The 17,959-nt window shown below is 56.0% G+C and overlaps 1 protein-coding gene across 7 annotated transcripts in view; it reads left to right on the forward strand.

Moving 5' to 3' along the window:
* The first annotated feature begins 419 nt into the window (after nucleotides 1-419).
* Nucleotides 420-17,959, forward strand: part of NAV1 (neuron navigator 1) — a 241,719-nt gene continuing 224,179 nt past the window's right edge. For 5 of the 7 annotated variants that reach the window (XM_041759000.1, XM_041759010.1, XM_041759036.1 and 2 more), the window contains exon 1: nucleotides 420-706. The gene's annotated coding sequence lies outside the window, so the exon portion shown is untranslated. The remainder of the gene's footprint in view (nucleotides 707-17,959) is intronic. The other 2 variants (XM_041759019.1, XM_041759027.1) reach the window with 1 other exon arrangement.

The following is a 17,959-nucleotide window of genomic DNA, read 5'->3' on the forward strand; positions in this document are numbered from 1 at the left end:
GCGCAGAGCCGGGTGGTCCTCGGCGGGGAGGGCGGGGAGGGCGGGGAGGGGGTGCCCACGGCGCACCGGCCTGGCCCTCCCGCCCCCTCTCTGCGCCCCGCTCGCACCCCCGCCGCCCTGCCAGGAGGGGGGCGGCGAAGGGCAGCGGAGGGCAGCGGAGTCGCCCTACCTCGCCGCGCGCCTACGCTCCGCGGGCACCTCCGGGCACCTCCGGGCCCCCCGGGAGAGGGCGCAGGGCGCGCGGGTCGGGAGCGCGCGGGGGGGGCGGGCCGGGCGGGGCTCGGTGGTGCCCGGGGGCGGGGCGGGGCGGGGCGGGCAGGAAGGGGTTACGGGGAGGCCGCGTCGGAGGCGGCGGGGAGGCCGGCGCGCGCCCGGGGCAGCGGGTCACCAGGCTCCGCCCCGGCCGCCCGGCCCCGGGGACGCACTTTGTTCGGGTGCCGCCTCCCCGCGCCTGGTGGGGCCGGGCCCGCGGCGGCCCTAGAGCGAGGCGCCCCCGGCCGCGGCCCCCGAGAAACTTTCTGATCGCGAGGAGCGCGCGCCCGGGCCGGCGCCGCGCGGGGGATGCGCCAGTGTGCGCGGCGGCGGGGACCCGGACCCGGAGCACCGGCCCCAGCCCCGGCCCCGGCCCCGGCCCCAGCCCCGGCCCCGGCCCCAGCCCCAGCCCGAGCCGGGGACCGGGACCCGGACGCGGACGGCGGGCGCGCGGGTGAGTGTGCGCGGAGGCGGGGCCGGAGGGGAGGGGACGGGGATGGGGACGGGGACGGGGAGGGGAGGGGACGGGGATGGGGACGGGGATGGGGATGGGGACGGGGAGGGGATGGGGATGGGGAGGGGAGGGGACGGGGACGGGGAGGGGAGGGGACGGGGATGGGGACGGGGACGGGGAGGGGAGGGGACGGGGATGGGGACGGGAACGGGGCCGGGGCCGGGGCCGGGGAGGGGGACGGGGACGGGGACGGGGATGGGGATGGGGACGGGGAGGGGACGGGGACGGGGACGGGGCCGGGGCCGGGGATGGGGACGGGGCCGGGGCCGGGGCCGGGGCAGGGCAGGCTCGCGCTGGGCTCGGGCGGCGCTGGAACAACAGCCGGGGCGCTGCGCGTCTGCCCCGGGGCGGGGGACTCACCAGGGGGCCGCCCAGTTCCGGCCTTTCCGAGCCTCAGTTTCCCTCCCGCGGGATCCCCGCAGTGTGAAGCGCGTCGAGCCCTCACCGCCGAGCCCCCGAGGGCTGCGCTGCCGCACACGCACACGCGCGTGCCCCACTCGGTCCCGTCCCCGCGGGGCGAGCGGAGCAGCCGGGGCAGGTGACCTCGCTCGCGGGCGGCTCCCGGGTGCGCGGGTGCGGGAGAGGCGTGCGCCCCGCGACCCCCGGGGCTGTCCGGCTCTGGCGGCCGCCCAGGGCCAGCGCCCCCGGGACACGGGAGGGGGGAAGGGCGAGGCCGGGTGACTCCGGGGCTCCCTGCGGGCTCGGCGCCGGGGCTGCCGGGGTCCCCTCCGTGGGAGCGGACGGTGGGACGAGGCATCGCCGAGGTGCGGAGGCCCGGGGGAGGCAGCATCCGGAGGACGTAGGGGGGTATCCTGGGGTGTGCTGGGGTGTCCTGGGGCTGTCCTGGGATTGTGCTGGGGCTGTGCTGGGATTGTGCTGGGGCTGTGCTGGGGCTGTGCTGGGGCTGTGCTGGGGCTGTGCTGGGGCTGTCCTGGGGTGTCCTGGGGCTGTGCTGGGGGTGTGCTGGGATGTGCTGGGGGTGTGCTGGGGCTGTGCTGGGATGTGCTGGGGCTGTGCTGGGATGTGCTGGGCTGTGCTGGGGGTGTCCTGGGGCTGTGCTGGGGGTGTGCTGGGGCTGGGGCTGTGCTGGGGGTGTACTGGGGGTGTGCTTGGGCTGTGCTGGGGTGTCCTGGGATTGTGCTGGGGGTGTCCTGGGATTGTGCTGGGGCTGTGCTGGGGGTGTGCTGGGGGGTGTGCTGGAGCTGTGCTGGGGCTGTGCTGGGGGTGTCCTGGGATTGTGCTGGGGCTGTGCTGGGGGTGTACTGGGGGTGTGCTTGGGCTGTGCTGGGGTGTCCTGGGATTGTCCTGGGATTGTGCTGGGGCTGAAGTCCGCCCGCAGACCGGGTGCCTTGTCCCCCAGCCCAACCCTGGAAGATCAGCTGGCGAGTCAATGGGACTTTGTTAGGACCGCCGCGGGGCGCAGCTGGCGCCGGCTTGGGAAGCGCCGGCCCGGGTTGATAAGGCGCCGTGTGTGTGGCTTCCTGTTCCCGAGGTGGGGATGCCCCGGCCTGCTCACAGCGCGGAAGCCTGCGGCCACAGCCCGGGCCTAGGTTTTCATCTTCCCGGATGCTGAGGTCCCCTGCTTCTGGCTGCTGATGGGGCAGCTGGACTTCGCACAAAGAACCCCTCCCCAAGGAGGCGGAGCTGCCCCTTCAGGGGCCTTGGCTGCCCTCAGCCCCCAAACACATGTCCCTACAGCCTCCTTATGGATTTGGTTTTTTTTTTTTTTTTTTATCCTGCCTTGAATTTTGGTTAGTGTGTCCTTGAGATGAAACTGGGAAAGGACACTGTGACTATGGACTTCCTCCCCTGAAATTAGAGCTTTATCTCATCTTTCAACGTTAATTTCTAGGGGAAGTTATCCGGGCGTAGTTCCCTATCAGCCTGTGTCGCTAACAGCCCAGATGATCAGAGAGCAAATAATTTGCCTGGTTCGGTTTTTCACTTCTTTTAAAATGCAGCTGGGGGACGTTGCTACTCCTGGAAGAACAGACAAGGCTTTTCAGGTCTGTGCTTCAGCCTCTGGGGCCCAGTGACTGAACTTCTCAGGAGAAGGGGGAGCAGCCCCTATTCCCAACTGGAGATTTATACGAACTCCCCTGGGGCAGGTTTCACACTCTACTTTGTGTTTTAGATATTTGGGATTTGTGCACATGCCTTATCCCCCTATGAATGCCGTCTAGCCAGATACCCCATCCCAGCCCCCAGCACGTAGTAGGCACTTTCTAAATGTTTGCTGAGTCGTACAATTGGAAACAATCTAAGGAACACCCACCCAGAGGCCTCCCATCCAAATCAGGTGCCCTTTTATTCATTTTGAGGGAGTTGCTTAATTGCCTCCACCACTCTCTTTCCCTCTTAAAACCTGGTCTATAAGGGGGATTGATTTGCCCACAGATGGGCAATATTTAAGCATCAGGGCTTTTTGTGAGATGTACCTGGGGAGCCCTGGCCTTGGGGAAACTGAAAACAGGAATGCTGTTTCTCCTTCCCTTGCCAGATCTGCTCCCCTCCTGAGTCCACCTGAGCCTCTCGCATCTGCTCAGCCTTGGTCAAGTAGAAAAGAGTGGCCTAGAGTCGGAAAATTTCTTGTCTATTGTTTAAAATTTGTCCTCTTTCCACTTTTCTTTCCAATCAACGTCACTTCCCCTTTCTTTTAAAGTTCTTTTGAGGGGCACCTGGGTGGCTCAGTTACTCTGCCTTTGGCTCAGGTCCTGGGATGAGTCCCGCATGGCGCTCCCCGCAGGGAGCCTGCTTCTCCCTCTGCCTGTGTCTCTGCCTCTCTCTCTGGGTCCGTCATGAATAAATAAAATCTTTAAAAGAAAATAAAGTCCTTTTGAGTTCTTAATGGGTTTGGCCTTTAGAAAAGAAAAAAAAAAACTAGACTGTCAAAGTCAAAAGCCTCTCTTCCCCTCCCACCTCCTGTCCTGCCCCTCCTCCCTTTAGGGATAAGAATCAAGAGGGGGGGATGGACTCAAAGCCACACAGCCCTCTAGGCACAGGTCTTCTGGCCACCAGTCTAGGACTTACTCCTTTTCAGCAAATGCCTTCCTTGCACTCAGAATTTTCTCTGCCTAGTGTTTCCATCCATAGATCTTGGCAGATGTTCCTTAGCTGTCAGTGAGAGAGGAACAGAAACGGGTTAAGGGGAGCTATCTCAGTGATGGAACCAACACCAGCCCTTAGTGTCTCTGGAGTATGGAGAACTAAGAATGTGGCAATACTTGGCAAACCCTTCATCTTTCTGGCCCCTAGTCACAAAACAATAATTAAAAACACTTTTAGTTCCTTCTTCGACGTAAAAAAACAAAAAAAACCCCAACCAACTTTTCAAGTAAGAAACACCCTCTTTGGTATAAACAGTTTGCTGGGCCTAATCTGTTCTTTCAACCTCCCAGGAAGGCTGACTCAGGCCTGATTTCCTCCAAGGGGCCTGGGACTTTGCTTCCCAGCTTCCTGTGACTCTTGAGAGACGTGAAGGGAAGCAGAATGGCCAAGACCCAGGCCTCTCTGAAGTGCCTGCGGATGTGGCGCCTCTTCAGCACGGCCTGTGCAGTCCACCCTGCCACCCCATCGACTCTCTGCTCCACTTAATTTTAATATGAGCTGCACTAATATGCGTGAAAAATGAAAGGTGCTGAAAAGCATGTGCCTCCACCAAGACTGTTAATAACAAAATGTTTCCACTTCAAAGGATCGTGAGACTCTTTTAATAGCCAAGCCTTAGATGCTCTGGAAGCTTTCCTGAATGGGATTTTTTTTTTTTTTCATTTCTTTTTCAGGTTGTTCACTGGTGGTGGTAGTATTGAAACACAGCTGATTTTTGTGTGTTGATCCCGTACTCTTGCAGCTTTGCCAAATTATTATGTGTGTGTGTGTGTTAGCCTTAGTAGCTTTTTGCGCGTGTGGAGTCTTTGGGGGTTTTCTAATGTAGAATCATGTCAACTCTAACTATGGTTCTTCATTTCCAATTCGGATGGAAATGAATTTATTTATTTATTTATTTATTTATTTATTTATTTATTTATTTATTTATTTATTTAATTTTGCTTGAGTTTGTGGTGTTTTCCTGAACTGCTCTGGCTAGAACTTCCAATTCAACGTTGAGTAGCAGTGGTGAGACTGGAGGTCCTGGTCTTGTTGCTGATCTTAGAGAAAAAGCTCTCAGTTTCACCATCTAGTGTGATGCTTGCTGTGGGGTTTTCATAAATGTCCTGTGTCATGTTGAGGATATTCCCTTCTATTTCCAGTTTCCTAAGTGTTTTCATCATGAAAAGTGTTGGATTTTGTCAGATTCTTTTTTCTGCGCCAATTAAGATAATCATGTGTCTTGGTTACATTACATTGATCGTTTTTTGCATGTTGAATTACCCTTCCATTTCTGGGATAAATCCCTCTGAAACTTTTTTTTTTTAATTTGCAAAGTTTTCTTCCTTTTATTTAAAAAGACTGAAGATGGGGCACCTGGGTGGCTCAGTTAAGCATTTGACTCTTAGTTTCAGCTCAGATCATGATCATGTGGTCGTGGGGTCGAGCCCCGCGTCGGGCTCTTGCACTCAGCACTCAGTGTGGAGTCAGCTTCTGATCCTCTCTCTCCCTCCTGCTCACTTTGTCTCTTTCTTTCTCTCTCAAATTAAAAAAAAATCTTTTTTAAATAGATTTTATTTATTCATGAGAGACATAGAGAGAGAGGCAGAGACACAGGCAGAGGGAGAAGCAGGCTCCCTGCGGGGAGCCCGATGTGGGACTCAATCCCAGGACCCTGGGGTCACGCCCTGTGCCGGAGGCAGACGCTCAACCACTGAGCCACCCAGGTGTCTCCCGCAAAAAGAAAGAAAAAAAGAAAAAGAAAAGAAAATCTTAAAAAGACTGAAGAGAATTTGACACAATGCGAGCAGTGCAGTTTGGTGGGTCAATGCACATTCGTTCTATTTTTCTTATAGTCACTGTACTTGAAACGTTAAACAGTTTTTTTATTGTGGTAAAATATATGTAACATAAAAGTGACCATTTTAACCACTTTTAAGTGTGCAGTTCAGTAGCATTAAGTGCATTCCCCTTGTTGTATGAGCATCGCCATCATCTGCAGAACTTTCTGGTCCTCCCGGGCGGAAACTCCGTGCCTGTTATGTAAGTTAGCTCCGCACTCTCTGCTCCCCCCCCAGCTCCTGGCAGTGACCATTCCGCTTTTTATCTCTATGAGTTAGTGAAGACTCTGTAATAGCTCGAGAAGTCGGGACTTCATGGCTTTGATTGAGGGACGAAAGGGCCTCACCTGCCTTCCAAAGGGAACATCCTGGAGGGATTTCGATTCGGATATTCTTGACTTACAGACAGCCCCTCAACAACCACCCCCGTGTCCCAGACGTTGGGCCCGGATGTAGAGAAGAACGGATCCCCGGTGGTCGCGAGGCTCAGAGGGCACCCAGCTCTGCCTCTGCGTGAGCTTCATTTTCTCCAGCTCACGGGTCCTCTGCCTTGGCTGCGCATTAGGATCACCTGGGGAGCTTTTAAAAATTACTGATTCCTGGGCCCACCCCCAAGAGGTTCGTCTTCATCTGGTTCGGATTGCAGCCCTGGGGTCTGTCATTGTCTAAGGCCCCTGCAGTGACTCTGATGCGCAGTGAGGGTTTCAACCACTCGGTGGTTGAGCTGATTTACTCCCTGGAACCCTTGGCTGGTCACAGCTTCCAGTGACGCAATTCCCTCCCCATCTGGACAATAATACTGACCCACTTTACATCCCTCCCCTGATTTTAAAATCCATTTGTAAATAGAATAAATGTCAACTTCTGTAGAATTAAACTTGCAAACTCGTAAAGAGCCTTAACTGTCCTGCAGCCCTATTTCTTTTTTCCTTTTGCAGATACATCAGGCCCCCCTAAAACATCCCCACCAGGGGTCATCCAGCTTGGACACCTCTGTTGCTGGGCAACTCCCAGCAACGGTGGGTGTGTTGCAATCATCTTATTCCATATTTGGACAGCTTGGTCTCTCAGAGTTTCTTCTTGTATTAATCTGTCATGGGTGTGATTCCTACCCATTGGGGAAAGATACCAAAAGGTGAACGGGCTTCACCAAAACGCATCCCCAAATAAAGTTAGGGGATATGCAACATAAAGCATGTGGAATAAGTGCAGTTGCCCCACACAGCGACAGCCCTTCAGTATTTGGAAATGGCTACAGTGTGCCTGCCCTGTCTTTTCCTCTCTGCTCTCGGCTGCCCTGTTTTTTTTGCAGATCTCCTTCATTGGATGTGTTCTCAAGTATTTTCTGGGAAGATGTATGAGGTAATAGCAAGAATTAGCAAGAATTTAGATCATGAAATGAGCCAGACTTGGAGTCAAGGTCCAAGTCTTGACTTTGTGTGTCAGGTCCTTAGCGCGTGATGAGTGTTCAGCAAATACTAGCCATTGCAATCACGTTATCCACAGTGACATCATTATCTCTAGCTGCGTGACCTGAAGCCGGCCAGGGAAACTCTTAGAGACTCAGTCCCCTGCCCCCCCAAGAAAAGTCAAATGAAAATGCCTTACTCCGAAGACTGTGTTCCCCAGCTTGCCTGAGCATAACCTCCTTCCTGTCCTTCAGTGATCCCTGTGTTCTGGCAAGTTTGGGAAATGCAGGTGGGGAGTGACTATGGATCAAGTGAGGCCACGCGAGCCCTGACCCAGTCCTGGGCCGTGCAGGGTGTGAGCTCAGTTCATCCAGATTGCCCCCCCCCCGGTCCCCCCGTTATACTAATAACCCTTAAGACAAGCTACAGTTTCTCTCCATTTGAATGTGTTGTGTCCAGAATGAAATGCAGCACTCGGTTATGGGCTACTGGCACCATCGCCCATGATCAGTTGGGCAAAGCAGCTTTTTTTCCCCTTCAATTTGTAGATTGTCCCTGCACACCTGCAAACTGGCCTGTCAGGGAAAAGACGGGAGCATGAGGGCATAAAGGGGTGAGAGTCTGATCACACCTTCTGCTTTGTATTGTTTGTTGTTGAACTGATTTGTTTCGTTTTGGTGTTACCTGATTTTTTTTCTCTTTTCTTTCTTTCTTTCTTTTTTTTTTTTTTTTTTTTGGTAGATGGCAAGGATAGCATAGAATGTAAAGTCAATTCCCAGTGCCTCTTTTCCCAGTTCATTGGTGCAGATAATTGAGTTGACTGGAAGGAGTATCCGGGTTCTGGGTAGTGCTAAGACGCCAACTGTTCTCTTCCTGCTTTCCTTTTAACACGAGAGAGACAGCTGACGAGACACCCGGTGACGGAGCCTCAGCCAGGACCCAGACTGGGCAGCTGTCTGCCTGGCTGTGCATCTGGGGCGCTTCTGTCCCTCTGCCCTCCCTCCCCAGAGCTTCTGAAGCAGGTCTCCGTTACCCCGGGTGTCCCCACACCGCAGAATGCTGACTGTCAGCCTCCTACCTGGGAGCTCTCCATCACCTCCCAGGCATGGTCAGCTCTCTAAGGGCTTTATGACCTCAGCAAAGCTGCCCCCACCTCCCTGGGAGGGACTGTTGGGAACTGCAGTGTTGGGCCCACACCTAATTCCCAGAGTAGGCAAAGGGCTGCGTGACCTTAGGTGCTTTCCAGCCCTGCAGGTGCCCCTCCACCCCCGCCCCAGCCGCCACGCCATAAGGTTTTATTATGAAAAATGTCCAATCAGTAGAGAAAGTGAAAGAGTAGTACCATTCATTAATGTCTGGACTCACTAATTGTTAACATTTAAAAAAATGATTTTATTTATTCATGAGAGACACAGAGAGAGGCAGAGACCCAGGCAGAGGGAGAAGCAGGCTCCCTGCGGGGAGCCCCATGTGGGACTCGATCCCAGGACCCCGGGGTCACACCCTGAGCCAGAGGCAGATGCTCAACCGCTGAGCCACCCAGGCATCCCTTGTTAACAATTTTTTAAAAGAATTTATTTATTTGAGAGAGAGAGCATGAATGGGGCAGGGGCAAAGGGACAGGGAGAAAACTCCCCGCTAAGCAGGGAGCCCCATGTGGGGCTCGATCGGGGGCTCCAGGGGGAGCTAGGCAAGGGGCTCTGGGCTCTAACCCACGACCCCGAGATCATGACCTAACGGACTGAGCCACCCAGGCGGCCCCGATGGTTAGCATTTTGCTACACTGTGCTCCCTCTGTCTCTGTCTCTCTAATAAAACTCCTGAGCCATTGGAAAATGATTTGCTGACATTGTGACACTTAGGCCCTAAATACTTCAACATGTATTTCCGAAGGACAAGGGCGTTCGCCTACATAACCACAGCCAATGGTACTGGCTTTAGCAGAAGTATTTAATCTACGGGCCATATTCATACTTTCCGGTTGTTCCCCAAGTGCTCTTTAGAGAGCGCTGTGCATTTTTTCCCACCGCAGCCTGCTGTGTGGAGGCTCGAACTGCAGCTTTCTCTCCCAGAAGAAGGACACGAAGTCCTGATCCTTTAAATTGGGATCGTGATGCTCGGAGTACAAAGTACTTCAGTTGCACTTAATCTTTATAGCCGCCGAGTGAGATAGATACTGACGTCCCGGGCGCCCTGGGAGTCTTAATACTTCTGTTCTAAACACAATGCAAAGAGTCTTATAATTTGGCTTTCCAAGGTGTTTGGACATTGGTGACTCATTTCTTAATAATTTAAAATTGGCTACTTCTTGGGATCCCTGGGAGGCTCAGTGATTAAGCGTCTGCCTTTGGCTCAGGGCGTGAACCTGGGGTCCTGGGATCGAGTCCCGCATCCGGCTCCCCACAGGGAGCCTGCTTCTCTCTCTGCCTCTCTCTGTGTGTCTCTCACGAATACATAAATAAAATCTTAAAAAAAAATAAAATAAAATTGGCTACTTCTTGGAAACCCTGAACATATACAGAAACTACTGTGAAGTGAGAAAAGATTTGTCACCTATAAGTGATTTCCAAATATAATTAATTTCTATGAAAATTATATTTACATATCGATGCAGTTGATACGATGTTTCATTTTGTAGATGTTTCGTTAAACTATGGCTAGTCTCCATTTTGCAGCTTTATTTTTTTGTATCGTGGAACCCATGACGTTGTCTCCCATGGGCCTCTGAAAAGCTGCTGGGTCGCAGGCCTTCCGTCCTAGACACAGGTGGGGTGGGCGGGGAGCACACCTCTGGTCCCCGAGGGACCTGTGGGTGAGTATTGGAGACCGGCATCACTCGGGGACATTCGTGGCCTGAGCCTGAGAGTGTGGCTGAGCTCTTAGGAAGTCACAAGACCCAAATCCCATCCTCCTGTCGTGGGTCCTTCTGGGGTCTTGACTGCAGAGCTTCCTGCAGCTTAGGGTACGGCCTTCACTGACCTACTTCACAGCCAACCCCTCATTTCCTTTGCATGGCAACCCTAGGAGGCGGTAAGGCAGTCCGTCCTCTTTATACACGCGGGGAAGGAGGACTCCGTGAGGCTGGGTAAGTTGCCCAAGGCCTTATACAGCAGAGGGGGGAGCGTCTTCAATGGCCTGTGGTTGTCCTGATACACAAATGCAGAAATCACATTGAGGTTTTCTGTTTGTTTGTTTTAAAGACTTTATTTATTTATTTGAGAGTGAGAACACGAGTCGGGGGAGGGGCGGAGGGAAAAGAGAAGCAGAGGGATGCTCAGCCCCCGGCTGAGCAGGGAGCCTGATGCGGGGCTCCATCCCAGGACCCTGGATCCTGACCTGAGTTGAAGGCAGACGCTGAGCCGACGAAGCCACCCAGGCGCCCCATATTGAAGGTTTTTTTTTTTTAAACTAATTTTGCTACTCTATTTATTTTGACAAGTCCTTAAGATTTGTCTGTCAGAGAAAGCTACTTAAAAGTACATCACCAATTTTATCCCTCCTGCTAATTTTACCCAGTCAAGGGAACAATGTAAAAGTGTTATATTTTGAGTTCTGTCTCTCATTTCCTCCCCCGAGTTGAAAATAACTATTGTGTGTGAATCTAGGGCCGCGTAAAGCTGGCAGTCCTTAAAGACTTTTGCTTTTTAGCTGGTCTGGACCTGTAAACTGGCCTCTCCCCGTTTACACACCTCCTGTGATATCCAGATCTCTCTCTGCTACTCATTACCCACCTCCTTAGGGGATGTCATCACAAAGACACATCTGTTAAGGCCACATCGCACCTCTGAGTCATCTCCCCACTTCCTCTTGCTGGCCGTGGCCAGAAAGAAATGAGAGGCCACTCGGGAGGCTCAGAAAGTGACCGCAGGGTTGGGGTGGCTGTGGGAAGTAGGTGGGAAGGGCCGTTGTGAGCTGGCCACGGAGACCATGATACTCTCATACCCACATCCAGCCCCAGACAAAGGCCTCTGTGTTTGGGATGGCAGGGCTGGGGCAGATGGGGGGGGGTGTGCCAGTATAGTCTGGGAGACGCTCCCCAGGGCAGAGACAAGCATGCAGAGTCGTACTCTGCTGGCAGTAGCCTAGCTGGGTCTTGGCACATAGTAGGGCTCATTGGTTGCTCCCAGGATAAGGGATGCTTCTCCTTAAGCTGAGGGATGGCTGGGAATGAATGTAAGTGCCGTTGGTCCCGAATTCCCCTGGCTGGCTTGGAGGCCACCTCCTTGCTTCCTTGGCTGCTCCCTGACATGCGGCCTCTGAGTGAATGGCTGTCGTGGAAATTGCAGTCTTTGGAGTCAGCCCGACCCACCAGGAGCCTCCCTGAGCTTCGGCTTCCTCACCTGCCAGTGGGGGCAGTCATACCTACCACAGGGCTCTGAGGGTCATCCTGAGGCTGTTACAGACCCTCCGGCGTAAAGCGAATGGGAGAGGTCATCGTCGGCCTGGATCCTGATGCCCCCGTGGCCCTCCTCCCTTGGTCCTGGGTGGGTCAGCGCAGCCTAGACTGCGTGACCGAGCAAAACGAAGGATGCCGCAAGCATTCGGCTCCCCAGCTCTGCACACTGTGCTTCTGGGTGGATTTACCCCCAAAGGGGTGTTTATGTACCAGACAGGGGGAAATGTTTCCTTGTCTGAGGGTCAGACAGACCGGGTGGGAGTGGTGCCGGCTGGAAGACGTATGGTCCCTCTGGGCCCCTCTGGGCTCCAGACTGCAGGCCTCTGGGGGGTGTGGGGGAGTGGAGTGGCCTGGGGTTTTGTTTGGCAAAGCCCGCCTATTATCTGGCCCAGGCTGTGTTTCCAGGGCATTATAAATAGCACTGGCTTCGGGAGGAGAGGTCGCAGATGTGGCCGAGGCAGAGTGGATGGGAAGGTGGGAGATTGGAAATGATGAGCTCGAGCCTTTGTGGGCCAGAGCACAGGCTGGGGCCGTCTCCATGGCAGTGGGACACCAGGGAGCGCTCAGCCTGGGTGCCTTGGAGGCAGAAGGCCTGACTTACAAGCCAGGAAAGCCTGTGCTCAGTGGCCCGTGGGCCAGAGCTGCCCGTTCTATTTGCTTCCATCTGCCTCTTTGTGGAGAGCCCGGAGCGGCTGCCTGAACCCGGGCGGGGGATGGAGCAAGAGCCCGAGCAAGGTTCCAGGCCTAGAGACATGAGTAGAAGCAAATGGCTCCTCACCTTGAGCAGCACCCTGTCCCCCGCCCCGTGTGCCCTGGGGCTGCCTTTCCCTCCAGGAGAGAGAGAGAGAGAGAGAGAGAGAGAGAGAGAGAGAGAGAACCCCTTACTCTTCTATTTCTTTCTATTCTCTTCTAAATTGAGGTATTTTTTTAAAAAAATATTTATTTATGATAGACATAGAGAGAGAGAGAGAGAGGCAGAGACCCAGGCAGAGGGAGCAGCAGGCTCCATGCAGGGAGCCCGACGTGGGACTCGATCCCGGGTCTGCAGGATCACGCCCTGGGCCCAAGGTGGTGCTAAACTGCTGTGCTACCGGGGCTGCCCGCGTTATGTTTTATAAACCGTGAAATGCTCGATCTTAAGTGTCCAGGGCGATGCTTTCTTGACGGATGAATACACCTTCGTACCCCACGTCCCAGCCCAGGTGCCGAGCGCCTCCCGCGGCCGCAGTCCCCAGCTGTGCGCACCCCGACACGGCGTCACCGTGCTGAGTCTTATTACCGTAGATTAGTGCTGCCCCTTCTTGAGCGTCCCGTACACAGGCTCACAGCGTATGATCTGTTTTGCGTCCAGCATCTTTAGCTCAACGTAATATTTTTGAAAATCACCTGTGTTGGATGATGTAGTCTTTTCCTTTGAACTTCTGATGTGGGAACGCACCACGGGGGGGGGGGGGGGCGTTAAGCGGCTGCCTTCAGCTCAGGTCATGACCCCAGGGTCCTGGGATCGAGGTCAGGCTCCCAGCTCAGCGAGGAGTCTGCTTCTCCCTCTGCCCCGTCCCCTCCTTGTGCGCTCTCCCCCGCTCATTCTTTCTCTCAAATAAATAAAATCTTTTTTTTTTAAAGGAACGCAGCCCAGTTTGTTTATGGGGGAGCCCTTTCAATTGCTTCCATTGCTCTAGGATTTACATGTGCTGAGCATCAGTAGGGTATCTGCCAGCGATTTGAACGTTAAGGTGAGCTAGGAGTCTTTGACATCGGCAGTGCCACCTGTTTTCCCAGAGCGCTTCCCGCTTCGGTGGCTGCCTGTGAGGCCACAGTACCTTTTCTTTCCTTCACGAAGCAGAAACCATCCTTACCTCGGAGAGGTAACTAGATGTTGGGATCACTAGTTGAGAGGCAGCTGGTTTCCCCGTAAGTCAGGTTGTTCTCTGACCTGAATGGAGCAGGTGCGTCTGGACAGGCAGGAGAGCCTGGCCCTGCGTACAGGACGTGGAGATCACTAGCCTACAGGTGGTGGGAAGACCCAAGGCCCAGAGCAGGGAGGTGACATGAAGCAGCGCCCTAACAGGAGTATGGTCCAGATCTGCTTTGTTCAATGAGGGGACCTCTGCCTCGGCACCTCGCACAGAACCTGGCGTACTGTGGACTTTCGAGAAGGTGTGGAACGAACTAGCGGATTGCACGAGGGGGCGTTGGGCCAGCAGATGCGCTGTCCCGTTCCAGACACAGAGGGCTGAGCGAGGGCAGCCCTGCCGGGAAAGGAAATGGAGAGTGGGTGGGTTTCTCATAAAGGAAAACCCAACAGGACTTCAGGAGTTGGCCACGGAAGGGACGCAAGAGAGAGGAGAATCGGGGAAACACGCCGTCTTTTTGAAGAGCACTGGACGGAGCGCCGGGTGGGCCTGCGTTAGGGTCCCGGTGCTCATCTTTTAAGTAGACATAATACCGTGCACCGGTTGGCTCGAACTGGGTAACGAAGGTCCATGGGTGGCTTTAGACAACAGCAATCGACGGTCTCAGTTCCAGAAGCTGGAAGTCTAAAACTGAAGTGTCGGCTGGGCCGTGCTCCCCCTGAAACCTGTTCTGGAGAAGCCCTCCTCGCCGCCTCTGGCTTCTGGCGCTTGCCGGCGGTGCTTGGCATTCCGTGGCTTATGGATGCGTCACTCCCCGTCTCTGCCTTCCTCGTTATGTGGCCATCTCCTCCCTGTGGTCTTCCCATCATCTGCCCGTTGTGTGTGTCTGGGCCCAAATCCCCTCTTCTAAGGCCAACCCCACTCCAATATGACCTCATCCTATAACTAATTATATCTGTAGCAACCCTGTGTCCAAATAAGGTCACGTTCTCGGATCCCGAGGGTTAGTACTTCAGCTCTCTGGTTTGGCGACACGGTTCAATCCGTAGCATACCACCTGCCTGGTGACGGGGAATGAGGACGGAATGCATGCGAGGTCCCCCGCAACTGGGGTGTGCGAGGCATGTACCGGCGTGATGTTAGCTGGGGGACCTGCTTTTCACTCTTGCGGGCCCTTGTTCAAATCTCTTTCCCTTTCTGAGTCTCGGTTTCCTGATCACATTTGGAACCTGATCTCTCAGGTTCTCCACATCTAAATCCTGTACCCCGGGGCCCTTCGGTGGCTCAGCCGTTGAGCGTCTGCCTTCGGCCCAGGGCGTGACCCCGGGGTCCCGGGATCGAGTCCCACATCGGGCTCCCTGCAGGGAGCCTGCTTCTTCTTCTGCCTGTGTCTCTGCCTTTCTCTGTGTCTCTCAGGAATAAATACATAAAATCTTTTAAAAAAATTTGTTTTAAATAAAAAAAAGCAATAAATCCTGCTCCTCTTTGCTTCCGAGGTTCTGAGCTTTCAAGTGTGGGGACCTGGGGGACCTGTGAGGTCATTAACAGATGTGGAGGGGGAGCCAGCCTGCGTATCAGCAGAGGCTGCCTCCAGTCCTGCCCATCTTTTGGGTCCCCAGCTTCCTTCCCCCGGTGGCTAGGACCTGGAAAGTCCCGAGCATCTTCTCTGTGCTCCCCTGGGCCGGGGCAGTCCTCACCCATGGAGGCCTGGGAGGGAGGCCTGCTATAAATAGCGTTCTCTCCAGTCATGTCTTCCCATGCAGGAAACACAGCAGCCCGGTGAGGCAGGAAAAAGGTGTTTCCGAAAGAGAGGCCAGGAAGGGGAGAGGTTAGGTGGGGCCTCTGGAGCCAGGTGGGTTCCCGGGTGCTGGAGGAGAAGCGGCAGAGGCAGCCGGGGAGGAGGGGGTCCGCGTGGCTCTGGTGCCAGCTTCCAGGGCGGCAGGCGGATGGCTCTGCTTGGGGTCTGCCATCCAGGAACCCCAGGAGAAGAGCCGGTGAGAAAGGCCCAGGAGGGATTAGGGCTGGGAGACTTAGGATTTTAGGTTGAGAGAGGGGATCATGGAAAGCGCCGCACTCATTCATTCACCCATCCGATCATTCATTCACTGAACATTCGCCACAGCTTGGGGCAGAGCCCGGCGCCAGGACAACAGCGGAAGCTCATTTATAAAATAGGGTCTGGGGACGCCCGGGGGGCTCAGTGGTTGAGCCCTCGGCCCAGGGCGTGACCCCGGGGTCCCGGGATCGAGTCTCGCACTGGGCTCCCTGCAGGGAGCCTGCTTCTCCCCTCTGCCTGTGTCTCTGCCTCTCTCTGTGTGTCATTCATGAGTAAATAAATAAAATCTAAAAAATATAAAGAAAGAAAGAAAAGAAAAAACATAAAAAACGGGTCTGGTAAGCAAGCTGACGATTGTGCACCCAAGGCAGCTCAGGGCTGTGGGCAGACAGAGGTGCTCGAGGGGGCAGGAAAGGCGCCCCCAGAAGTGAGGGCCACTGGGTGCAAAGAATGGGTGTGAAGGGGGGGTTGGGCGGCATCTAGGGCAGGGCTGGGCAATGCCCCCTCCTGGCCTCTGCTCTCCCAGCCGCGGGCGTTATCCAGCCCCGGCCTCCAGGAGGGTCCGAGGAGCCGCGTGTCCCCTCCACGGGGGCTTCCCCGGGGCGGCCGGCAGAGAGCACCACTGTCCTCCCATCTCCTGCGCTGAAACCCTGTTGGCTTCCAAGTGCCACCCCCTCGAGGAGCCCGAGGCGTCATTAACCCGCCCGCCACCCGCCCCGCGGAAACAGGCTTAATTCTGTTGAGGTGTCCACAGTGGCGAGTGTCACAGGCAAAAGCTCCGACCAGCAGGCTCGTGTCCCGGGGGGGACAGTGCGGAGTCGGCCAGGGACCCGGGAGCCCCGACTCCTGGTACCCCAACCCTCTAGATCCGGGGCCAGACCGCAGGGCCCCCCTCAGGGCTGCAGGGGACGGGGACGGAGATAAAAATGGCCTGTGGCTCCTGCTAGGCAGCTCCGGAGAATTCTGCTCTGGTGTCAAGGTGAGATGGCTCTGTGCTCCGTGCCACCCATGGGAGGCGGGGGCCCACCCACGGCGAGGCGGGAAGGCCGCATTTCAACCTCAGTTGTCCACGCGGGCAGCCGTGATGAGCGCCGACACCAGATACTGCGCCCTCCGAGGAAGCCGGGCGACTGCAGCGGCTGTGCTCCCCTCTTGGTGACACAGGGCACCGTAGTCTTGGAAGACAGACGAAAGTTGGGGTGTGGGCTTGTCTGGTGTCTCTTGGCCCGGCCCGTGGGACAGCAGTCAGACACGTCCTGCCATCGTGTGCCCCATCGTGTGCAGTGACTTCGGGGCCCCCGTTAGGCCTTGATTTCACGACACCCGCTCTGCAGTGCAGATCGCTTGCAGAGCTGACTGTGGTCCCAGGGGTGGCCCGGGTCAGCCCCAGGGGGAACGGAGGTCAGAAATCTCCCCGCCGCCTCCAGCACATTCAGCCACGGCCTCCACGCTGGCACCTTCCTCTGCTGCTGATCAACTGCCAGGGGATATTTCTTGATCTTCCCGGTTCTCAGTTGGGTAAACTGAGGCCCACCTCGCCTGAGCCACTCAGACTGGGAAGGATACATAATGAAAGCCCAGGAATAGCTGGCTGGAGTCCAGCCCCTTACTGTAATGGTACTGAGAACTGTCAGGCAGGGGTTTTGTTTCAATAAAGGGGAGGGAATGAGGAGAAGCAGGAGGCCGCATCTCTGTGTCGAGTCTGCGGTTTGCTGGAGTCGGATGAAAGGGCTCCTCGGGGGCCTTGGCGAGGAAGCTGTGTGCCGGGCAGTGTCCGGCTGGGTGTGGAGCTCTGCGAGGCTTGCGGGGGCCGGAGGGAGGAGGGGGCCTGGCCGCCCAGAACATGGGGAGGAGGGAAAGGAGTCTAGTCCTGCCACGTTTTCGTTGCGTGACTTTTCTTTGTCGTTAAAGATTTTATTTATTTATTCACGAGAGACCCAGAGAGGGAGGCAGAGACACAGCATAGGGAGAAGCAGGCTCCCTGCGGGGAGCACGGTGTGGGACTCGATCCCGGGACCCCGGAGTCACGCCCTGAGCTCCCGGGCGCCCACGTTGGGTGCCTTGATGTAAATTTTACGTTCCTTCCTTTCCTTGTCTGCGGAACCGGGACGGGGACGTCTTAACCTCGCCCGGGCTGGCGTGCGATGAGCCCCGTGGCCGGCTGGCGTGGTGCCAGGCCTGGGAAGTGGTGGGGGCTCAGCAAACGGCAGCCCCTGGTGAAGCCCGGGACCTTCTGAGCCCGAGTTGTCTCTGTGGCTGGGGGCTGCAGCGACCTGGTGACCGTAAAGTGCCAGCGCGACGTGGGTCCCCAGTAAGTGCCTCCCGTGCTGTTGTCTCCTGCCCCTGGGAGGCTCCCGGCGCAGTCGGAGGTTGGCCACCAGGGCCTGGCCGGCGCCAGGGAAAAGCCACCGAACAGTGACTCCCTCCCCGAGCTGCTGCCTTAGAGCCCGGGGTGGGGCGGGGAGCTCGGGGCCAGGCGCAGTGGTCCCCCAGCCCGGGCAGCGGGCGAGGACGGTGGGGGTCTGGCCTGCCGCAGAGGGGAGCGGGTTTG

The sequence above is a fragment of the Vulpes lagopus genome, chromosome 1, assembly GCF_018345385.1.
Source record: "Vulpes lagopus strain Blue_001 chromosome 1, ASM1834538v1, whole genome shotgun sequence".
Lineage (NCBI taxonomy): Eukaryota > Metazoa > Chordata > Mammalia > Carnivora > Canidae > Vulpes > Vulpes lagopus.